The following is a 25,938-nucleotide window of genomic DNA, read 5'->3' on the forward strand; positions in this document are numbered from 1 at the left end:
TCAACTTCCTTATATTGGATTGTGCCCCTGGATAGCCATGATGCTCCCTTCACCATACTTTACAGTTGGGATGAGGTTTTGATGATGGTGTGCTGGGCCTTTTTTCCTCCACACAAACAGCTCAACTATAGTTTCTTCTGTCCACAGAATATTTTGCCAGAAGCACTGTGGAACATCCAGGTGCACTTTTGCAAACTTCAGACTTGCACCAATGTTTTTTTGGACAGCAGTGGCTTCTTCAGTGGTGTCCTCCCATGAACATCATTCTTGTTTAGTGTTTTACGTATCGTAGACTCATCAACAGAGATGTTAGCTTGTTCCAGAGATTTCTATAAGTCTTTAGCTGACACTCTAGGATTCTCCTTAATCTCAATGAGCATTCTGCGCTGTGCTCTTGAAGTCATCTTTGCAGGATGCCCACTCCTAGGGAGAGTTGCAACAGTCCTGACCTTTCTCATTTTATAGACCATTTGTCAAACCGTGGACTGATGAACATCGAGGCTTTTAGAGATACTTTTGTAACCCTTTCCAGCTTTATGCAAGTCAACAATTCTTAATCGTAGGTCTTCTGAGATCTCAATGTTTGAGGTATGGTTCACATCAGGCAATGCTTCTTGTGAATAGCAAACTCAACATTTTGTGAGTGTTTTTTATAGGGCAGGGCAGCAATAACCAATATCTCAAATCTCGTCTCATTCATTGGACCCCAGGTTAGCTGACTCCTGACCTCAGTTAGCTTTTGGAGAAGTCATTAGCCTAGGGGTTCACATACTTTTTACAACCTACACTGTGAATGTTTAAATTATGTATTCAATATAAACAAGAAAAAAACTATAATTTCTGTGTTATTATTTGAAGCACACTATGTTTGTCTATTGTTGTGACCTATATAAAGATCAGATCAAATTGAATGACCTATTTATGCAGAAATCCAGGTAATTCCAAAGTGTTCACATACTTTTTCTTACCGCTGTATGTAAGAATGCTGTTCATTGACTACAGCCCATCCATCAACACCACAGTGCCTTCCAAGCTAACCACTAAGCCTGGAAACTGGGTCTGAACCTTGCCCTGTGCAACTGGGTCCTGGTCTTCCTGATGGGCCCATTTCAGGTGGTGTTGGTAGGCCTACGCCATGCTGATCCTCATCACGGGGCCCAACAAGGTGGGCCCATGCCTGCTAAGCAAATCTCCCAGCGGTTAAGAGCATTTGGCCAATAACCAAAAGGTTGCTGGTTTGAATTCCTGAGCCAGCAAGGTGGAAAAATCTGTAGTTTTGCATTTGAGCAAGGCAGTTAACCCCCAACAGTAACAACTGCTCCATGGGTGCCAATGACATCGATGTCGATAAAGGCAGCCCCCCACACCTCTCTGATTATGTTGGGTTAAATGCGGAAGACACATTTTGGATGAATGCATTCAGTTTTGCAACTGACTAGGTGTCCCCTTTCCTTACTTTCCTCCAACTCAATCATCAAGTTTGCTGACAAAACAACAGTGATATGCCTGATTACCAACAACGACAAGACAGCCTACAGGGAGGAGGTGAGGGCCATGCCAGATTGGTGCCAGGAATAGTCTCTCCCTCAACGTCATCAAAACAAAGAAAGCTGATTGTGGACTTCTGGAGATAGCAGAGAGAGCATGACCCCATCCACATCGATGGGGCCACAGTGGAGAGGGTTAAAAGCGTCAAGTTCTTCGGATTGCACATAAGTGAATCTGAAAAAGGTACATCCACACAGACAAATTCCTTCAACCTCAGGAGGCTGAAGGAATTTGGCTTGGCTCCTAAGACTTCTACAGATTCATCAATGAGAGCATCCTGTCGGGCTGTATCACCGCCTGGTACAGAAATCGCACCATCTGCAACCGCAGGGCTCTCCAGAGGGTGGTGCAGTCCAAAGCATTAACAGAGGTTCACTGCCTGCCCTCCAGGACATCTTCAGCACCCGGTGTCACAGGAACGCCAAGAAGATCATCAAGGACCTCAGCCACCCAAGCCGCTGCATGTTCACCTTGCTACCATCTAGAAGGAAGACAGTACAGGTGCAAAAAAACTGGGACCGACAGACTGAAAAACAGCTTCTACCTCCAGGCCATCTGGCTGTTAAATAGTCACCACCCAGTACTCTGCCCTAAACTTACTCACTGTTACTAGCCAGCTTCCAACTGGTACTCTACCCTGTCCATGAGAGACCAATTATCTATGTACATAGACATTGAACACTGGTCACTTTAATAATATTTACATACGGTTTTACCCACTTCATATGTATATACTGTATTCTAGTCAAGGCTCATCCTACATTACTACAGCTGTCATGACCTGTCCTATTCATATAAGGTCCATATACACTATTTCATATATATATATACAGTGCCTTGCGAAAGTATTCGGCCCCCTTGAACTTTGCGACCTTTTGCCACATTTCAGGCTTCAAACATAAAGATATAAAACTGTATTTTTTTGTGAAGAATCAACAACAAGTGGGACACAATCATGAAGTGGAACGACATTTATTGGATATTTCAAACTTTTTTAACAAATCAAAAACTGAAAAATTGGGCGTGCAAAATTATTCAGCCCCCTTAAGTTAATACTTTGTAGCGCCACCTTTTGCTGCGATTACAGCTGTAAGTCGCTTGGGGTATGTCTCTATCAGTTTTGCACATCGAGAGACTGACATTTTTTCCCATTCCTCCTTGCAAAACAGCTCGAGCTCAGTGAGGTTGGATGGAGAGCATTTGTGAACAGCAGTTTTCAGTTCTTTCCACAGATTCTCGATTGGATTCAGGTCTGGACTTTGACCATTCTAACACCTGGATATATTTATTTTTGAACCATTCCATTGTAGATTTTGCTTTATGTTTTGGATCATTGTCTTGTTGGAAGACAAATCTCCGTCCCAGTCTCAGGTCTTTTGCAGACTCCATCAGGTTTTCTTCCAGAATGGTCCTGTATTTGGCTCCATCCATCTCCCCATCAATTTTAACCATCTTCCCTTTCCCTGCTGAAGAAAAGCAGGCCCAAACCATGATGCTGCCACCACCATGTTTGACAGTGGGGATGGTGTGTTCAGCTGTGTTGCTTTTACGCCAAACATAACGTTTTGCATTGTTGCCAAAAAGTTCAATTTTGGTTTCATCTGACCAGAGCACCTTCTTCCACATGTTTGGTGTGTCTCCCAGGTGGCTTGTGGCAAACTTTAAGCCACACTTTTTATGGATATCTTTAAGAAATGGCTTTCTTCTTGCCACTCTTCCATAAAGGCCAGATTTGTGCAATATACGACTGATTGTTGTCCTATGGACAGAGTCTCCCACCTCAGCTGTAGATCTCTGTAGTTCATCCAGAGTGATCATGGGCCTCTTGGCTACATCTCTGATCAGTCTTCTCCTTGTATGAGCTGAAAGTTTAGAGGGACGGCCAGGTCTTGGTAGATTTGCAGTGGTCTGATACTCCTTCCATTTCAATATTATCGCTTGCACAGTGCTCCTTGGGATGTTTAAAGCTTGGGAAATCTTTTTGTATCCAAATCCGGCTTTAAACTTCTTCACAACAGTATTTCGGACCTGCCTGGTGTGTTCCTTGTTCTTCATGATGCTCTCTGCGCTTTTAACGGACCTCTGAGACTATCACAATGCAGGTGCATTTATACGGAGACTTGATTACACACAGGTGGATTGTATTTATCATCATTAGTCATTTAGGTCAACATTGGATCATTCAGATATCCTCACTGAACTTCTGGAGAGAGTTTGCTGCACTGAAAGTAAAGGGGCTGAATAATTTTGCACGCCCAATTTTTCAGTTTTTGATTTGTTAAAAAAGTTTGAAATATCCAATAAATGTCGTTCCACTTCATGATTGTGTCCCACTTGTTGTTGATTCTTCACAAAAAAATACAGTTTTATATCTTTATGTTTGAAGCCTGAAATGTGGCAAAAGGTCGCAAAGTTCAAGGGGGTCGAATACTTTCGCAAGGCACTGTGTATATATATATAGATAGTACCAGTCAAAAGTTTGGACACACCTACTCATTCATGGGTTTTATTTATTTGTACAATTTTCTACATGGTGAAGGCATAAAAAACTATAAAATCACACATATGGAATCATGTAGTAACCAAAGAAGGGTTAAACAACTCAAAATATATTTTATATTAGAGATTCTTCAAAGTAGCCAAACTTTGCCTTGACGACAGAGTTGCACAATCTTGACATTCTCTCAAACAGCTTCATGAGGTCACCTGAGTCACCTGGAATGCATTTTAATTAACAGGTGTGCCTTATTAAAAGTACATTTGTGGAATTTATTTCCTTCTAAATGTGTTTGAGACAATCAGTTGTGTTTTGACAATGGCCAACACCGTGGACTTAACTACATGTTTGACGTTAGCCGAAGAGTCCAACTTTAAGTTTTACAAACAAACATACTTTTCAGAGGACATTCTGGAACTGATGGACTCAGAGGAAGCTGCGTGCTTGAATGGTGAAGCCACAACATCAGAGCCCTGCCCCCCCACCCCCCCAGACACCCAGGGTCAATTGATAAAATCAATGCTCCTGCAACACCTGAGCCCTGCACACCGAGGTGCAAAGGGTGCCTTCTCGGTTGGTAAACAGTTCAATGTCAATTGATTGTCATGTTCACTTGTTTAGGCATAATCACACAATTTAGCTGCCTTCCACAGGGGTGGGCAATCTCATACACAGAGGGCTTTTGTCATGGCAGGGTTATGTTCCTAAATATTGTCCAAGGAGACAGTGTGGATGTAAGACTTCATATATAAAACAGTCCACTGATTCAATTAATCATATTCCGACCGAAGTCCTTTATTTGTTGCATCATTTGTGTATCTAGTTGGTACTGTATATCTGGTTAGCACCACACCAGCCTTTTCTGGATAAGATTAAATACATTTGAGAAAATACACGGTTTGAGAAGAACATTGCTGTACTTAGGTTTGCTATGGAGTCTGTACCTTATCATTCCTTCCTGTACATTTCATTACTTCTGCCTAATATTTTACCAGGGAAGATGAGGCAGCATCCAGTGGAGCAAACAGGGCAGCCAGGGACGCTGAGATGGCCCAGACCGTCTCATTTAACAACAGCTTCATAGCTGTATTTGGACAGCTTATCCAGGCTATAAAAGGATGTCAGACACCAACAGCAGACATGTCACTAGACTAAATTGGACTAAACTTATAACGATGTATGCTGAGAGTTGGGAATCAAGTTCAGGGAGTGAATGCATTCAATAAATAAAAGAAACAATAAACACGAAACACAAACAACACACCGACATGAAACAGGAACAATGATGACTGGGGAAGAAACCAAAGGGAGTGACATATTAAGGGCAGGTAATCAAGGAGGTGATGGAGTCCAGGTGAGTGTCATTATGCACGTAATGCTGGTGACAGGTGTGCGCCATAACTAGCAGCCTTGATGACCTAGAGGTCGGAGAGGGAGCACACGTGACAGTACCCACTCCCCGGCGTGTTGGGCTCCAGCCACAGGATGCCGACCAAGATGACGATCCCGTGGATCAGGAGCGGACCGGTCGCCTCCGCTGAGGCGCAGAAACCTGAAGAACTGGCTGAGAAGTGAGAGCCGGGTGAGACCTCCCTGGTTTTTTAAATGTATTTTTGTTTCACCTTTATTTAACCAGGTAGGTTAGTTGAGAACAAGTTTTCATTTGCAACTGCGACCTGGCCAAGATAAAGCATAGCAGTGTGAACAGGCAACAACACAGAGTTACACATGGAGTAAACAATAAACAATAAACCAGTCAATAACATAGTAGAATTTTTTTTATTCTATATACATTGTGTGCAAAAGGCATGAGGGGGTAGGCAATAAACAGGTCATAGGAGTGAATAATTACAATTTAGCAGATTAACACTGGAGTGATAAATGATCAGATGAACATGTGCAGGTAGAGAAACTGGTGTGCAAAAGAGCAGAAAAGTAAATCAAATAAAAATAGTATGGGGATGAGGTATGTAAATTGGATGGGCTATATGCCGATGGACTATGTACAGCTGCAGCGATCGGTTAGCTGCTCAGATAGCAGATGTTTAAAGTTGGTGAGGGAGATAAAAGTCTCCAACTTCAGAGATTTTTTCAATTCGTTCCAGTCTCAGGCAGCAGAGAACTGGAAGGAAATGCGGCCAAATTAGGTTTTGGCTTTAGGGATGATCAGTGAGATGCGCCTGCTACGGGTGGGTGTTGCCATCGTGACCAGTGAACTGAGATAAGGCGGAGCTTTACCTAGCATAGACTTGTAGATGACCTGGAGCCAGTGGGTCTGGCGACGAACATGCAGCGAGGGCCAGCTGAAAACGGATGGCACTGTGATAAACTGCGTCCAGTTTGCTGAGTAGAGTATTGGAAGCTATTTTGTAAATGACATCGCCCAGTCGAGGATCGGTAGGATAGTCAGTTTTACTAGGGTAAGTTTTGCGGCTTGAGTGAAAGAGGCTTTGTTGCGAAATAGAAAGCTGATTCTAGATTTGATTTTGGATTGGATATGTTTGATATGAGTCTGGAAGGAGAGTTTGCAGTCTAGCCAGACATCTAGGTACTTATAGATGTCCACATATTCTAGGTCGGAACCATCCAGGGTGGTGATGCTAGTCGGGCGTGCAGGTGCAGGCAGCGAACGGTTGAAAATCATGCATTTGGTTTTTCTAGCGTTTAAGAGCAGTTGGAGGCCACGGAAGGAGTGGTGTATGGCATTGAAGCTCATTTGGAGGTTAGATAGCACAGTGTCCAAGGAAGAGCCAGAAGTATACAGAATGGTGTCATCTGCGTAGAGGTGGATCAGGGAATCGCCCATAGCAAGAGCAACATCATTGATATATACAGAGAAAAGAGTCGGCCCGAGAATTTAACCCTGTGGTACCCCCATAGAGACTGCCAGAGGACCGGACAACATGCCCTCCGATTTGACACACTGAACTCTGTCTGCAAAGTAGTTGGTGAACCAGGCAAGGCAGTCATTGAGGCTACTGAGTCTGCCGATAAGAATATGGTGTTTGACAGAGTCGAAAGCCTTGGCCAGGTCGATGAAGACAGCTGCACAGTACTGTCTTTTATCGATGGCGGTTATGATATCTTTTAGTACCTTGAGCGTGGCTGAGGTGCACCCGTGACCGGCTCGGAAACCGGATTGCACAGCGGAGAAGGTATGGTGGGTTTTGCAGCTCTTTCAGAACATCTGCTATCTGGATTTGGGTAAAGGAGAAGCTGGGGAGGCGTGGGCGAGTAGCTTCGGGGTGGGGCGGAGCTGTTGGCCGAGGTTGGAGTAGCCAGGAGGAAGGCATGGTCAGCCGTTGAGAAATGCTTGTTGAAGTTTTCGATTATCACGGATTTATCGGTGGTGACCGTGTTACATAGCCTCAGTGCAGTGGGCAGCTTTGAGGAGGTGCTCTTGTTCTCCATGGACTTTACAGTGTCCCAGAACTTTTTGGAGTTGGAGCTACAGGATGCAAATTTCTGCTTGAAAAAACTGGCCTTTGCTTTCCTGACTGGCAGCGTGTATTGGTTCCTGACTTCCCTGAACAGTTGCACATCGCGGGGACTATTCGATGCTATCGCAGTCCGCCACAGGATGTTTTTGTACAGGTCGAGGGCAGTCAGGTCTGGAGTGAACCAAGGGTTATATCTGTTCTTAGTTATGCATTTTTTGAACGGAGCATGCTTGTCTAAGATGGTGAGGAAGTTACTTTTAAAGAATGACCAGGCATCCTCAACTGACGGGATGAGGTCAATATCCTTCCAAGATACCCGGGCCAGGTCGATTAGAAAGGCCTGCTCACAGAAGTGTTTTAGGGAGCGTTTGACAGTGATGAGGGGTGGTCGTTTGACCGCGGAACCGTAGCGGATACAGGCAATGAGGCAGTGATCGCTGAGATCCTGATTGAAGACAGCAGAGGTGTATTTGGAGGGCAAGTTGGTCAGGATAATGTCAATTAGGGTGCCCATGTTTACGGATTTAGGGTTCCTGTGGGTTCCTTGATGATTTGTGTGAGATTGAGGGCATCGGCGATCAATTCACAGATGGTGTCCAGGGCACAGCTGGGAGCTGAGGGGGGTCGGTAGCAGGCGGCAACAGTGAGAGACTTATTTCTGGAGAGATTATTTTTAAAATTAGAAGTTCGAACTGTTTGGGCATAGACCTGGAAATTATGACAGAACTTTGCAGGCTATCTCTGCAGTAGATTGCAACTCCTCCCCCTTTGGCAGTTCTATCTTAACGGAAAGTGTTATAGTTGGGTATGGAAATCTCTGAAATTTTGGTGGCCTTCCTAAGCCAGGATTCAGACACGGCAAGGACATCAGGGTTGGCAGAGTGTGCTAAAGCAGTGAGTAAATCAGACTTAGGGAGGAGGCTTCTGATGTTGACATGCATGAAACCAAGGCTTTTTCGATCACAGAAGTCAACAAATGAGGGTGCCTGGGGACATGCAGGGCCTGGGTTTACCTCCACATCACCCGAGGAACAGAGGAGGAGTAGGATGAGGGTGCGGCTAAAGGCCATCAAAACTGTTGCCTCGGTTGAGGCATGGGAGCCTATCACACCCGCTGAGGCATGGGAGCCTACATACCGGCCTAGGGCTCCCAGGTAGCTCCTGCTCCATCACCCAGACCCGATATCACCTCCAACACAAAAACAAACAACAAAAAAAACACTCCCTGATGCTTCTCTTTGTTGATTCGTCATTCTATAACGATGTACACTGAGAGTCAAGAAGCAAGTTCAGGGATTGAATATGTTTTATAAATAAAATATACAATGAACTTGAAACACAAACAGCGCACCGACACGAAACAGGAACAATGACAACTGGGGAAGAAACCAAAGGGAGTGACATATAAAAGGCAGGTAATCAAAGAGGTGATGGAGTCCAGGTGAGTGTCATTATCTGCGTAACACTAGTGACAGGTGTGCGCCATAACAAGCAGCTTGGTGACCTAGAGGCCGGAGAGGAAGCACACATGACAAAACTGGCTGACGTTCTATGTAAAAATATATATATATATTATTCACTTATTTGCACTACACCAAATGCTTTGTGAATGTGGCTTTCATTGAATATAGCCTACCGTTAAACATTGAAAATAATGTAAATTTTTGGAGCAAAAAACTTCTTAAGCGTGCTGACTGAAATTTAGGAAATAAAGATTAGGCATACTATGATTTTGACACACTTTTATCAAACAACAATTAAACATTGGTCAAAAATAGAAAATTTGTCTCCCGGGTGGCGCAGTGGTTAAGGGCGCTGTACTGCAGCGCCAGCTGTGCCATCAGAGACTCTGGGTTTGCGCCCAGGCTCTGTCGTAACCGGCCGCGACTGGGAGGTCCGTGGGGCAACGCACAATTGGCCTAGCGTCGTCCAGGTTAGGGAGGGCTTGGTCGGTAGGGATGTCCTTGTCTCATCGCGACTCCTGTGGCAGGTTGGGCGCAGTGCGCGCTAACCAAGGTTGCCAGGTGCATGGTGTTTCCGACACATTGGTGCGGCTGGCTTCCGGGTTGGATGCGCGCTGTGTTAAGAAGCAGTTGGTTTGTGTATCGGAGGGCATGACTTTCAACCTTCGTCTCTCCCGAGCCCGTACAGGAGTTGTAGCGATGAGACAAGATAGTAGCTATAAAAACAATTGGAACACGATATTGGGGAGAAAAAGGTTAAATAAAATAAAATAAATAGAAAATTCAATTGTGTAGTAGGGTATTCACAAGGGGTAAAAAAATGTAACTTATAAGAGCATAGGTCTAATGGCACCACTGTCATTTTAAATAAGAATTTGTTCTTATTGCCTACTAAAAATAAAGGTAAAAATACATCAATAATAATAATAATTGTAAAATGAACGTGAGGGAGTATATAGTAGTACTTTATTAATTACCAAGGGTAAATTAATGTAACCAAAAAAAGGAGAGAATCACTGCGATAAGGTCTGTCATTCGAATAGTTCTGTAGTTGGTCCTGGCACTTTGTTGTCCAAATGGTGTTTGTTGTTGGAGCTGGGTGTGAGAGGAAGGAGAAAATCACAAAGAAATAAAAAATAGAACATCTTGTTAAACATTGTGTTGATTTGCTTTGTGGTAATTTTCTCTTTATTTTGAATACCTACACACTAGAGAGCAAGAGCCTTCGTTTAGCATTAAATAGCAATCCTGTGTAATCCACTCTGATGTATCTAGTTGTAGAAGTGTTGCAGTCCATCACGTACTGTGATTGCAATAGCCCCTATCCTCTCCGGAAGTGGCACTGCAGGCTGCTGAAATGTTGCATTCCCTGGGGCAGCATTCCAATCCCTTCTGAACACATCATTGTTTTGCTCATGCAGATTGTGCAGTATACAACATGCAAAAGCCATCTGTTTAACAAAATCCACATTGCAGTCATTGCTTTTCATAAGGCAGCACCACCTTCCCTTCAGTCTGCCAAATGCATTTTCGATCACTACCCTTACCCTGCGGATTTTCTCATTGAGATTCTCTTGTCATTCAGTCTGCTCGTATCTGCAAAAGGCTTCACCAGCCATGGCTGAGAGGGGTAGGCAGCATCCCCAATAATAAACAGTCTCCAGTACCAACATTTCCAAGCAAATAAAAACATGGAGAAGGAAGAATTTGTAGACATGCTGCGATAAAAGAACACACTCTTTTCCAGAATTCAGCCAGCCTTCACAAGTCCATAACATAAGCAAATGCGTCCCCTTTTGTGTTTTACACCGCCAGCAGTATAATTACATTTTTGAGTGCATGATATTCCGTTTTTACTGGCATATAGTATGTTCTGTGGATGGTCAAAAACTATAGTATTTTAAGTCTGAGATTATATGACTGGGCATTCTAACATATCTGTATCTGGCTGCCTGACTATGATGACTCCTGTCACCATCTGATCCTTGTAAGATGAGACATGGCAAAGAATTACCTTGGTGTACATTTAGACATTATATTATCCAAGAATAGAATCAATGGTTCAATAATTGAAATTACCATTATCCCCAGATCCCAGACAGTAGCATACCCATCAACTTAAGATGGAACTTTGTATCCATTCACTGATTGTTATAATCAGGGACACCTGTCACCTGATCCTGCTAAGACATGATGAGCATAGTGTTGTGTACTGACTGTACATCATGACAGTGAAGCATGTAGAGCTGTTCATACCGTGACAGTGTGAAAAGGAGAGAATTACCCTGGGAAACTGACAGATCAATAAGCACCGTTGCTGCCAGCGTCTCAGCAGTTGGGAGTAGGAGGAGTTCAGGCAACAGAACTTGTTTGAAATCTATACAAAAATTGTTTTTGCAATGCCATACAGTTATAATACCAACTCCAAAAAGGTGTGCTACACTGCGGTATTCTGAATTTGTGACCACCTTCCACAGGGCAATGGCAATTTCTTTTGGAGGGATACAAAAACGGAACACTGAATCTATCTCTCCATAACAGGACTCAGCCTGTTGCAGAGGAACTGGAAAGTCTCTGCCGACATGCAGAAGTTATCAATCCATTGGGTGTATGTTAATTGTGGAACACAGTTGTCCCCCCAATCAGTTGACTGACACCGAGTCCAGACATGGGTGCTCACCTACAGCTCTTTAACATTTAAGCCTCAGAAAAAGCCAGCAACCTTCCCACTAGCTATGATTGGCTGAGATATTGAGTGGGCTGGACATGCAGAGAAAGAAGCTCGGATTGGTCTTCAGTATAAGGCTTCTGTCTATTTGAGCTGGTCAGTGCGTGTTGGTAATCCTGTTGAACCCATTTAAAAAAAAAATGTATTGTGTAGTGGAGCTGCATAAGTGTTTCTCTCCACTTTCTGGAGGATCGAGTTTTAAAGTACGATAGCTAAAAAGATGGAGCAATCAATAAAATGTATTTAATAAAGCCCTTCTTACGTCACAAAGTGCTGTACAGAAACCCAGCCTAAAACCTCAAACAGCAAGCAATGTAGGTGTAGAAGCAAGGTGGCTAGGAAGAACTCTCTAGAAAGGCCAGAACCTAGGAAGAAACCGAGAGGGAAACCAGGCTATGAGGGGTGGCCAGTCCTCTTTTTGCTGTGCAGGGTGAAGATTATAACCTGAACATGGCCAAGTTGTTCAAATGTTCATAGATGATAAGCAGGGTCAAATAACAATAATCACAGTGGTTGTCGAGGGTGCAACAGGTCACCTCAGGAGTAAATGTAAGTTCAGATTATCTCTACCGCTCCTGCTGTCTCCAGAGAGTTAAAAAAAGCACGTCCTGTGAACAGGTCAGGGTTCCACAGCCGCAGGCAGAACAGTTGAAACTGGAGCTGCAGCACAGCCAGGTAGATTGGGGACGGCAAGGAGTCATCAGGCCAGGTAGTCGTGAGGCATGGGCTTAGAGTTCAGGTCCTCCTCCGAGAAAGAGAAAGAAAGAGAGAAAGAGAGAGAATTAGAGAGAGCATGCTTAAATTAACGCAGGACACTGAATAAGACAGGAGAAATACTCCAGATATAACAGACTGACCCTAGCCCCCCGACACATAAACTACTGCAGCATAAATACTGGAGGCTGAGACAGGAGGTGTCGGGAGACACTGTGGCCCATCCAATGATACCCCCGGACAGGGCAAAACAGGCAGGATATAACCCAACCGCTTTGCCAAAGCACAGCCCCCACACCACTAGAGGGATATCTTCAACCACCATCTTACCATCCTGAAACATGGCCGAGTATAGCCCACGAAGATCTCCGCGATGGCACAACCTAAGGGGGGGGCGCCAACCCGGACAGGAAGATCATATCAGTGACTCAACCCACTCAAGTGACGCACCGCACCCCTCCGAGGGACTGCATGGAAGAGCACCAGTAAGCCAGTGACTCAGCCCCTGTAATAGGGTTAGAGGCAGAGAATCCCAGTGGAGAGAGGGCAGCCGGCCATGCAGAGACAGCAAGGGCGGTTTGTTGCTCCAGTGGCTTGCCTTTCACCTTCACACTCCTGGGCCAGACTACACTCAATCATAGGACCTACTGAAGAGATGAGCCTTTAATAAATTCTTAAAGGTTGAGAACAAGTCTTAGTCTCTAACATGGACAGGCAGATCATTCCATTAATATGGAGCTCTATAGGAGAAAGCCCTGCCTCCAGATGTTTGCTTCGAAATTCTAGGGACTGTAAGGAGGCATGCGTCTTGTGACTGTAGCGGACGTGTAGGTATGTACGGCATCAGGTACACACTACGCCGCCAGGAACTCAAATCCTGCAGTGCCAGATGTGTCCCCCTGCTTAAGCCAGTACATGTCCAGGCCCGTCTGAAGTTTGCTAGAGAGCATTTGGATGATCCAGAAGAAGATTGGGAGAATGTCATATGGTCAGATGAAACCAAAATATAACTTTTTGGTAAAAACTCAACTCGTCGTGTTTGGAGGACAAAGAATGCTGAGTTGCATCCAAAGAACACCATACCTACTGTGAATCATGGGGGTGGAAACATCATGCTTTGGGGCTGTTTTTCTGCAAAGGGAGCAGGACGACTAAAGGAAAGAATGAATGGGGCCATGTATATCGTGAGATTTTGAGTGAAAACCTCCTTCCATCAGCAAGGATATTGAAGATGAAACATGGCTGGGTCTTTCAGCATGACAATGATCCCAAACACACCGTCCGGGCAACGAAGGAGTGGCTTCGTAAGAAGCATTTCAAGGTCCTGGAGTGGCCTAGCCAGTCTCCAGATCTCAACCCCATAGAAAATCTTTGGAGGGAGTTGAAAGTCCGTGTTGCCCAGCAACAGCCCCAAAACATCACTGCTCTTGAGGAGATCTGCATGGAAGAATGGGCCAAAATACCAGCAACAGTGTGTGAAAACCTTGTGAAGACTTACAGAAAATGTTTGACCTCTGTCATTGCCAACAAAGGGTATATAACAAAGTATTGAGATAAACTTTTGTTATTGACAAAATACTTATTTTCCACCATGATTTGCAAATAAATTCATTAAAAATTCTATAATGTGATTTTCTGGATTTTTTTTCTCATTTTGTCTGTCATAGTTGAAGTGTACCTATGATGCAAATTACAGGCCTCTCTCATCTTTTTAAGTGGGAGAACTTGCACAATTGGTGGCTGACTAAACACTTTTTTGCCCCACTGTATAGCATTTACTTTTAATTGAACTTTTACTCAAGTAAGACAATTGAGTACTTTTTCCACCACTGTACTTAAGTATATTTAAAATCTGATACTTTTAGACTTTTACTCAAGTAGTATTTTACTGGGTTACTTTGATTTTTACTTGAGTCATTTTATATTCAGGTATTTTCACTTTTACACAAGTATGAAATCTGTGTACTTTTTCCACCTCTGGTGATCGTACAGGTTGTTTAACTAGCTAGATTCATTGTTTACCTAGCCAGCTAGCTACATATCTTGAGCTAAAGTGTTCAACATCCGTTGAATATGGCCGGTGTCAGTAAAAGTTGGAAAAAAGCATAATGAAATTGAGCTGGTTAGGCTGTTTTCATGTTATCCAGAGGTAAACATATCAAATCATTGGCCAGAGCGCCAAGAGAGTCTCTACTTTCATCCAATGTAAAAAAATAAAAATAAATTGCAACATACATTGTGATTGGTTTACTTTTTTTCTCCCTTCTGTATTTTCTCTCCTTCCCTATTTGGTTTCCTCACTCATACTTTTTTAAAAATCAAAAAATTCTATGAACTTTAAAAAGTAACAGCAATTATAGTTTGGATGGACAGAAGATCATTGATTGGATTTTTTATTATCCTGGCTCCTGGCAAAAGTATTCATACCCCTTGGCATTCTTCCTATTTTGTTGCATTACAACCTGTAATTTAAATATATTTTTATTTGGATTTCATGTAATGGACATATACAAAATAGTCCAAATTGGTGAAGTGAAATGAAAAAAATGACTTGTTTAATTTTTTATTTTTTTTATTAAAAGGAAAAGTGGTGCGTGCATATGTATTCACCCCTTTGCTGTGAAGCCCCTAAATAAGATCTGGTGCAACCAATTACCTTCAAAAGTGTCACATAATTAGTTAAATAAAGTCCACCTGTGTGCAACGAAAGTGTCACATGATCTGTCACATGATCTCAGTATATATACACACCTGTTCTAAATGGCCCCAGAGTCTCCAACACCACTAAGCAAGGGGCACCACCAAGCAAGCGACAGAATGAATAACAAGGAGCTCTCCAAACTGGTCAGGGACAAAGTTCTGGAGAAGTACAGATCAGAGTTGGGTTATAAAAAAGATCTGAAACTTTGAACATCCCCCAGAGTACCATTAAATCCATCATTTAAAAATTTAAATAATTTGGCACATAACAAACCTGCCAAGAGAGGGTCGCCCACCAAAACTTATGGACCAGGCAAGGAGGGCATTAATCAGAGAGGCAACAAAGAGACCAAAAATAATGCTGAAGGAGCTGCAAAGCTCCACAGCAGAGATTGGAGTATCTGTACATAGAACCCCTTTAAGCCGTACACTCCACAGAGCTGGGCTTTACTAAAGAGTGGACAGAAAAAAGCCATTGCTTAAAGAAAAAAATAAGAAAACACGTTTGGTGTTCGCCAAAAGGCATGTGGGAGACTCCCCTAAACATATGGAAGAAGGTACTCGCTATGTGTGGTGCAAACCCAACACCTCTCATCACCCAGAGAACACCATCCCCACAGTGAAGCACGGCGGTGGCAGCATCATCCTGTGGGGATGTTTTTCATCGGCAGGGACTGGGAAACTGGTCAAAATTGAAGGAATGATGGATGGCGCTAAATACAGGGAAATTTATGAGAGAAACCTGTTTGTCTTCCAGAGATTTGAGACTGGGACATCAGTTCACCATCCAGCAGGACAATGACCCAAAGCATACTGCTAAACAACACTTGAGTGGTTTAGGGGAACATTTAAATGTATTGGATTGGCCTAGTCAAAGCTCAGACCTCAATCCAATTGAGAATATGTGGTATGACCTAAAGATTGCTGTACGCCAGTGGAACCCATCCAACTTGAAGTAGCTGGAGAAGTTTTGCTTTGAAGAATGGGAAAAAATCCCAGTGGCTAGATGTACCAAGCTTATAGAGTCATACCCCAAGAGACTTGCAGCTGTAATTGCTGCAAAAGGTGGCTCTACAAACTATTGACTTTGGGGGGTGAAGAGTTATGCATGCTCAAGTACAGTTTTTTTGTCTTTTTTCTTGATTGTTTCACAATAAAAAATATTTTGCATCTTCAAAGTTGTAGGAATGTTGAGTAAATCAAATGATACAACCCCTAAAAAATTTTATTCCAGGTTGTAAGGCAATAAAATAGGAAAAATGCCAAGATGGTGAAAACTTTTGTAAACCACTGAATCCAGGCGGTGAGTCACAAATACTCCTCAGTTTTTTCAGACGTTTGGGTTGCTGGTCTCAGACAATCCCTCATGTGAAGAAGCCGAATGTGGAGGTCCTTCACTGGCATGGTTACACATGGTCTGCAGTTTTGATGCCTGTTGGACGTACTGACAAATTCTCTGAATTGACGTTGGAGGCGGCTAATGGTAGATAAATTAACATTCAATTCCCTGGCAACATCCCTGGTGGACATTCCTGCAGACAGCATGCCAATTGCACACTCCCTCAAAACTTGAGACATCTGTAGCATCGTGTTGAGTGACAAAATTGCACATTTTAGAGTGGCCATTAAATTGTCCTCAGCACAAAGTGCACCTGTGTAATGATCATGCTGTTTAGTCAGCTTCTTGATATGCCACACCTGTCAGGTGAATGGATTATCTTGGCAAAGGAGAAATTCTCACTAACAGCGATGTAAACAAATGTGTGCGCAACATTTTAGAGATATAAGCTTTTTGTGCATATGGAACATTTCATGGAACATGGGACTAACACTTTACATGTTACATTTGAATTTTTGTTTAGTATATATCTATCACAAAGACAATTAAACATTATATGTAGATTCACAGATACATATTTTACAGTATTTCAGGACTGCACCTCATTGCAAGCAACTGTAATAGCTGTCCTCATTCCAAGTAAGGTTTGAACAATTCACAAAGATAGCTACACGGCAGCTAGCTTGCTAAACAGATACACATACATCTCTTGAGCATTTCTTTCGACGCATAAGCCGATCTTTCAACTGTCTGAAGCAATCCTCTTCCCACATGATGATACATTGTGAATTGTTTCAACTCTTTTCAGCTGTCTCCTCTGTGGAAAACAGAAAAACCCCAACAAGGCAAGTTCGTCTTGGTTTCGGAACGGCACTGTTTGGTTCCTCCAGTGGAATTGAGCTATTAGGGGCCCGGGCCCCCTCCAGATAGACCATGGCAACCTGCTCCAGGTCAGGATCATTGTGCTTTAGTCCATCTCCACTGGCCTGTTGGCCTTTAACAAAACAAGCCCTTTTGAAAAGTGTTGTTAAAAGTTTTTTTTTTACTCAACCTCCCTCCCTGAGTCTCTTATGTCACTTGATCTCCTTTTTCTCATTTCACATTCAGAAGATTGCATTTGAGTGTTGGGTTTGTTGAGTGCCGTTTTTACAGTTAGTCTCTCATTTAATCTTTTTTTGCCTTCTTTTAAAATACAGCTGATGCTAGAGTGCCCTGCACTTTCGTCCTTCACCCAATCGTAAATCCGACCAGCGACTCCGGGATAATCAGGCACTAGCTAACACAGTTTCTATCTGCCCTCCCGTTCCTTCCTTTGAACCTGTTTACTCACAGATCCACTATCTGCTGCACAGCCCCATGGATGATTAATGCTGAAAGATGACCAATTTTGCGTTGTCACACAGGACAATGATCATGATGGTAACTAATCTCTATCAAAAACACTGCCTTTCTCTGTGAAAACATGCATATAAATTAAATTAATGAACTGGTGCTAGGTAGTGTATAAACAACCGTTGCTAAAATTGGAAAATAGATATGGAGCATATAGTCTAATTATCTCCAGGCCTTGTATCTGTCATGAATCTTTGTTAAAACATGAACAAGTGTTTGTTAATTTAATTTACTATTGCTTTACAGAATGTAACTTTTAATTGCCATGCAATGATGTAGCCAGTAAGGTTTAATTCGAGTAAGAACCTGTCACACCCTGATGTTTCACCTGTCTTTGTGCTTGTCTCCACCCCGCTCCAGGTGTCGCCCATCTTCCGCATTATCAACAGCGTTTTCATACCTGTGTTCTCTGTTTGTCTGTTGCCAGTTCCTTTTGTTCGTCAAGCCTACCAGTGGTTTCCCCCTTGCTCCTGTCTTTTTCTAGTTTTGACCATTCTGTCTGCCCTGAGCCTGCCTGCTGTTCTGTACCTTGTTACACCGCTCTGGGTTATTGACATCTGCCTGCCCTGACCCCGAGACTGCCTGCCGTTCTGTACTTTATGGACTCTGATCCGGATTACTGATCTCTGCCTCTGATCTGGATTACTGACCTCTGCCTGCCCTTGACCTCTCGTTTTGCCTGCCCCCTGTTCTAGTAATAAACATTTGTTACTTTGACACTGTCTGCATCTGGGTCTTCTCCTGAAACGTGATAGTACCAGTGATAGCACCATACAGGTTTCATTTAGAACCTTATGAGCATGGCTTTTTATTGAACCTTCAAAACAGGGTTCTGCCCTGTTTTATAGCACCAAAAATGGTTGCCACTATGGTTACAAACCAAATAACCCCTAAAATATGTGTTTTGTGTGTGTAGTTTGCTTTTGCTGGCCAGGTCAATGATAACCTGTGACATTATCATTGGATGATTGTGATTGTGTGTGTGTGTGTATGTGTGTGTGTGTGTGTGTGTGTGTGTGTGTGTTGCACACATGTTTGTAGAATAATCTCTGTACAAACCATCTGTCAAAAAATGTGGCTCAAAATCTCTTTTTTTTATATTACTAAACATTTATCCCTGAAGGTTTAGATGAAATTGACAAGCTGTTTGAGCATACTGGTAAAAGTTGATCTGATGCCAACATTGAAATAAATTTTTCTATGAATCCACCCCCAATGCATTTAGAATCAACCATATAATCTCAATCGAAAAGATTGTCAATCAAATACAGACCTTAGTGCACCAAGCTCTTCGTGATAACCACCTCCACCGCTCCATTTCCCTCAGAAATCTAATCACCTAGCAGGCTGATGTGAGTCTTTTAGAATTATAAGTGAGGCTCCTATGGAGAATCCAAATTGTAATTGTCACCATCACTCCCTTGTTAGTGTGCCTGTTCAATAGGGCACAACTGCCTGGAGCGGGCCGTGTGTGTATTGTGTCTAGGATGGACTATTTCCACTGACGAGTAAGCATCTGGTTTATTTTAACCTGGAGGGTAGGTTGAGATTGTGGTCCATGTAAGAAGGTTATTGTGCAGGTTGAAACACAATTCCCACTGCCCCAACACCATAAATAATGCCCTCAATCTATGATGCGTTGATGTTGACATTTAACCCTCCTGTTGTGTTCGTTTCATGTTAATTAATTATGTGTTCCCGGTCCAAAATGACCGCCCCATTATAGCTGATTATAAATCTGTAATAATACATATATTATCACCTAATGTTGTGTAAGACATTTTTATCAACTTAAGTTATTGTGAACATTACAAGTTTTGAAATTTTATTTGCTATTTATGGCCTGTAGGCCTCATTGACCTGAGCTCATGCAACTAGTTTTTGGGTAAAAAAAAGCCAAATGTATGGATTATTTTCACTATAACAAATACTCGGATGAAACATATTGTGCTATTTATCACAGACTACTTTGTGTCAAAGTTGAACAAGGACTCTCTCCTCCCCACCAGTGTCATGTTCAAAGATATGATCAAGAGCCTCACATACAGTGTATCGTGTGGTCATTGTGCTGACACAGAGTGAATTGTGAGCAAGGCCTCAAAAAAGCTTTATATACCAGAGCTGTGAAAAAAGTTCTACATGTTATTGAAACAAGAAGGGGGGTGAGGTGTGTGTGCTCAAACACACATACATGTTGGGGTCTGGGAGAGGAAGTGTGTCCATCTGATGAATGGCCTGAACACAATTTTATACACTAATTGTAGTCTCACCCATTAATTTCTAATGACCGGTCATTTTTGACGGAGAACACTAGAGTTGTACAAAAGTTAAATAAAACACCTACAATTTTACTGGTATGAAATGTTATGTTATTTCATAATTAAACAAGTGAAAGGGAGAAAATACACCCCCAAAGGACATTGATAACCACTATGGCTGTGTTTAGACAGGCAGTCCAATTCTGAAGTTTTTTCTACTAATTGGTCTTTTGAGCAATCACATCAGATCTTTTCTTATTTTTTTAGAGCTGATTTGATTAGTCAAAAGACCAATAAGTGGAAAAAAATGATTAGGTTGCCTGTCTAAACATAGGCTTAGAAGTGTGATGCTGCTCTTCCCATGATTAATATGATCCAAACACTAAAAAGCATTGACTCTCATTGTTAGATGACTTATTTTGTTCCGTATCACTTTACATCCCATTATGCACACACTTACATGACCAATGATCATTGTGTCTTACTCAGTATATATTAATACCAAAATCAAAAGTGAAATATTATCTTTTGTCTGAAGCCAAAAATACAGGAAATGCAAAAGCTAATTTGACGTATGCACTAACAAGGCTTTTCAGCATAAGCAGCTGGACCACTGCTAGAATACTGTAGCTTCATTGATCTGCTGTACTTCAACAACATATGTATTTACATTGGATGGGTTGATTAGGATTTAAACATCTCTCAAACAGCCTAATGCATACTATTAAAGTAGGTTTACCCCGCCAATAACTTCAGAACTAATGTGACAGTAGCTATGTTTCTATTAACTTGTCCTGTGATTGTTTTGTCGACGTATAGAAAGTTGTCATAGAAAATAGATGTGACAATTGCCTGAAAGGGTGCATTTCCCTGTAACTACAGTATCTTGTGTCGATAAAATATCACTTTTTTGTAAAAATCTTGTGTTGAATAAAAATGTAGTCGTTGAAGTGTTAATGCATCGGTGACAGCCTGTATGCCCTCCAACCTATATGTTTAATGTCTCAGGTAACCCACAAAAGACAGCATGGATAGAATGCAATAATTGACTAATATTTGCCAATATTCTAATAATAATGTGTCAACGTATCGCCACTGATTCAAGCACTGTCGGCTGCCAATGCTATTCCGTTCTATGGTGAGGAAAGCAAGGAGAAGCAATTGCGGGAGTATCCAGAAACCATATATATATATATATATATGTCATAAAATGCAGCTTCTAACCTTGTACGACAGCATGCCTTTTCATTTTGGACATAAATTCTAATATTCAGAGTTATGAAGTTATGAAAACTGGTTGTTTTGCAAATGTTGAACTTATAATATGGCTACTAATACTTTGAAAGCTAAATCAAAGTCCAACTATACAGATGGTATGACAGTATTGCAGAAAAATGGGATATGAATGTCTGCTTCACGATTTGTCCAAATGTACCTGGGGACTTCACACTAAAAGTCTTGTTGTCCCCTGGTTTTTCAAGTCATACATTTTAACCTCTCTGGGATATGTGGGATGGAAGCGTCCCACTAGGCCAAAAGCCAGAGAGAAATGCAGATCGCCAAATTCAAAGAAAATTCTTATAAAAATCAAACTTTCATGAAATCACACATGTAAGCTACACGTGTTGTGAATCCAGCCAACATGTCAGCTTTCAAAAAGGCTTTTCGGCGAAAGCAAACGATACTATTATCTGAGGATAGCACCTCCGTAAACAAAAGAGAGAAAACATATTTCAACTCCAATATGTCCCATAAACATCACAAATGGTCCTTTTGTTTGATTAATTCTGTCGATATATATCCAAAATGTCAATTTATTTTGGCTCGTTTGATCCAGAAAAACACCAGTTCCAACTTGCGCAACGTGACTACAAAATATCTCAAAAGTTACCAAAACAGTTGCCAAAACATTTCAAACTACTTTTGTAATAAAATTTTAGGTATGTTTTAAAGTAAATCATCAGTACAATTGAAGACAGGATGATCTGTGTTCAATACAGGAAGAAAACAAACTGACGCTACCTTTCTAGTCACGCGCCTCTAACAAATGGTACACTTGAAGTGACCCTCGTTTTGAACAGGGCTACATCTTCATTACACAATGGAAAAACCTCAACCCATTTCTAAAGACTGGTGGCATCTAGTGGAAGCGGGAGGGACTGCACGAAGGTCCCTTAGAAATCTGGATTCCCAATGAAAATTAATTGAAAAGAGATTGACCTCAAAAAAAACTATGTGAATGGTTTTTCCTCTGGGTTTCGCCTGCTACATATGTTCTGTTAAAGAAGCCACTCCTCTGTAAAAGGCACATGATAGCCCACTTGGAGTTTGCCAAAAGGCACCTAAAGGACTCTCAGACCATAAGAAAGGATATTCTCTGATCTGATGAAACCAAGATTGAACTCGTTGGCCTGAATGCCAAGAGTCATGTCTGTAAGGAAACCTGGCACCATCACTTTGATGAAGCATGGTGGTGGCAGCATCATGCAGTGGGGATGTTTTTCAGTGGCAGGGACTGGAAGACAAGTCAGGGTCGAGGGAAGGATGAACGGTGCAAAGTACAAAGAGATCCTTGATGAAAACTTTCTCCAGAGCACTAAGGACCTCAGACTGGGGTGAAGGTTCAACTTCCAACAGGACAACGACCCTAAGCACAGAGCCAAGACAATGCAGGAGTGGCTTCGGTACAAGTGTCTGAATGTCCTTGAGTGGCCCAGCCAGAGCCCGGACTTGATCCCGATCAAACAACTCTGGAGAGACCTGAAAATAGCTGTGCAGCAACGTATTTTATTTTTAATACTTTTTACAAAAAATTCAAATAAACTATTTTTGTTTTGTAGTTATTTGGTATTTGTTGTAGATTGATGAGGTGGAAAAAAACAATTGAATCAATTTCATAATAAGGCTGTAATGTAACAAAATATGGAAAACGTCTGAAGATTTTCTGAATACACCGTATAGTTAATTGTAAAACCTATTAATACATACAGTATACCCTCATATTTGGTGTAATGAATCTAAGGTGGCAAATGTGTCAACTATGATAATTGTTCTTAGTAGCCAATATTACTATTTTACAGGTGCAGGGGAACACATCTGTGCACTCTACATTATTCCAGATTACAGCTATATCCATTTTCCTTCACTGCTTAAATATCATACCCTCTGCTCCCCTAGGTCTGGCTGGGCTTAGCTAGCCTCGGCTTCTCTCCCTACCCAAGGGGATTCCTCAAGGACCCCTGTGTGTTATGAAGTAGCAGCATTAGCAGAAGGGGACATGGGCCTAGAGGTGGCCCTGTGGGGACCTACAACCTACTCTAATAAACAGGCCTGAGAACCACTGGAGCCCCTGTGCATGCCCCTTATGAGAGGTGCTGGAAACAACAGCATACTCTGTCTTCTTTCCCCTTCCCACACTTTCTGATCTGAGTTCAGTTTGACTCCAGTAGAAAGAAGGAATATAAGGATGTTCTCGTTTTCTCCCTTTTACTACATCTTGTTGTATGGCCTTGTTGCTCAGATTATGTAAACAAACAGTGGAAGCACTTCTGCCAAGATAATAGATGTTGCACATCAGGAGAAAAGAGGGTAGTGTCATGACTGTCCGGTGAAGATCCAGATGGGTTGAATCAGCTTTGCTGTGGATGACTTCGGCCAGACCCCCTCTCCCCTGCAGAGGGGAGCAAAGGGGAGCTGGTTGGGGGTTGACAGTTCACACCCTGTTGTAAATCATGGATTAGAACGTTCAGCTTTCTCCCTCTACAAATTCACACAGGAATGTGCCTTTGTTCACAGACGTTTTCCCGACTAAATTCTAACATGTTCTAAAGCAAATACTGGAACAATATTTCTAACATATAAAATATATACACTACATGTACGAACTTCATCATCTTTTAATTTGTGTATGAAATATGAAACAATTTTCATACACAAACTGTTTTTGTTAAGAGAGGGATGTGTTTTTAGAAACTTCAAGAGGAAATTGTTTCTATAACTTTCTCAAACTCTGATGAGTCGATCTGTTTTAACCATGAACACAAATGACACATCACACCGTTGCAAACAATCACTCCACTTTGTGGGGAATATGACCACAAAACGCAACTCTGAAAGTCTATACCTGGAAACAGTCCTGGAGGACTGCTTCACCCGTGATGCACCAATTGATTCGGGCTCGACAATATCGCTTATCTCTCAAACATTGTTCAATGATCAAAAACATCTGTGAACCCAGCTACACGTTTAAAACAGAATGATGTGATACTAAACATTGAGGTTTCACTCAGACTACCTCGCCTCTCACTATGCGACTCATGCTGAAACTACACTTCCAAGATGTATCGCTTGTTACCAGCCTCAAAACTGACTTGATGGATCGTTTGATCCCACTAATGGATTGGAAAAAGAACCAAATATGTTCACAAGTAACCGTGTCATCTCCACTGACCGCACTGTCTTCTCCTAACACTGGTAGCAACACAGTTATCCACAAGGAGTATCTGTTGACAGGACATCTTGGGAAAAATATGTTTCGACATCTCTTGGTGCAGATATTACGATATCTCGCCACATTCAATCAGCAAACCTGATAGTGTCAGCAGTCTCTGTGAGTGAGCAACTTCCCTCCTCCTTGGAGTCGTGCGATACTGTTGTTAGATAAACTTCTCTTGTCATTCAGACACCTCCGCAAGCAACGCGACCGTCTCAGGAATAAAAGCATCAACGTGCAGAGTGGACTCCATTTTACACTTTGAAGGGGTCTGGAACCCGTTACAATGAAACTATCGGTGTCAGTTCCGCCATTGACCCTGTGACTCCGACCTTTTACTTTGTGCCTCGGACACCAACACCAACCACTGGTTGGGAGGGTCCGGGACACAAGGGGGGGAATACTAGGCCAGACCCATGATGAGCCTCATCAAGGCTAGTGGGGGGGTCGAGACTACGTGCAACACTATACGAGGCCGCCCAATCAGGAAACAAGTTGTAAACTTCCCCACGAGAAGAGAGAGGAGCGGACAAGCCCCTCGATGGGGATAACCTTTTTGAATACATCTTGAGATATCACTGAGGTGTCCACACGGGTCATAATATAAGTCCAGTGGATTTTCCACCTCCCAAAGAAGTTGGTAACAATAATCATTCCTTGCCATGCGTAGTCTCAACTACAATGCAACTAGTAAAATCCTCTAATCATGTGTTCTGGTAGGATAACATTATTGAATAAATTGGTAGGGTAGCTGGTCCCCTTGGGTACCAGTACCAATACCAGCAACTTTCACTCCAGCCACAGTCAGTAAGAAGGTTAGAGACCTAACAAGTCAAATTGCCCTTAATAACAGCGACAGAGGAGGTAGTAGTCACTCAGATTGCAACGTAAGGGAATCTCCAAAACACTCTTCTGATGGCTAACACACATGCCACTAATACATACAACCCTCCATTCATGAGGAAAGTTATTAGAAGTCATGAACCATGATCACACCGCGTACAATTGGTTCAGTGTTTATAGAGTACTTCCGTCGTGAGGTTAGCTCCTACGTGGATAACTTCTTATGGCTGCAGAGGCAGTATTGAGTAGCTTGGATGAAAGGTGCCCATATCAAACGGCCTGCTCCTCAGTCATAGTTGCTAATATGTGCATATTATTATTAGTATTGGATAGAAAACACTCTGAAGTTTCTAAAACTGTTTGAATTATGTCTGTGAGTATAACAGAACTCATAGAGCATGCAAAATCCTGAGAAATTCCACTTCCTTTTTTTTCTGGGGGTGGCAGATTTTTAACCAAGCTCTCATTGAAATTACATTGAGATATGGATGAATTTTCATGTCCTACGCCTTCCACTAGATGTC

At 42.3% G+C, this 25,938-nt stretch overlaps 1 long non-coding RNA gene across 1 annotated transcript in view; it reads right to left on the bottom strand.

Moving 5' to 3' along the window:
* Nucleotides 1-8,329: 8,329 nt before the first annotated feature.
* The window catches only part of LOC149985498 (uncharacterized), a 208,440-nt gene continuing 190,831 nt past the window's right edge, over nucleotides 8,330-25,938 (bottom strand). Inside the window, exon 3 of the long non-coding RNA XR_016494929.1 lies at nucleotides 8,330-12,418. This is a non-coding gene — a long non-coding RNA (uncharacterized LOC149985498). The remainder of the gene's footprint in view (nucleotides 12,419-25,938) is intronic.

The sequence above is a fragment of the Oncorhynchus mykiss genome, chromosome 1 (assembly GCF_057628025.1).
Source record: "Oncorhynchus mykiss isolate SJ-2025 chromosome 1, ASM5762802v1, whole genome shotgun sequence".
NCBI classification, from domain to species: Eukaryota; Metazoa; Chordata; class Actinopteri; order Salmoniformes; family Salmonidae; genus Oncorhynchus; species Oncorhynchus mykiss.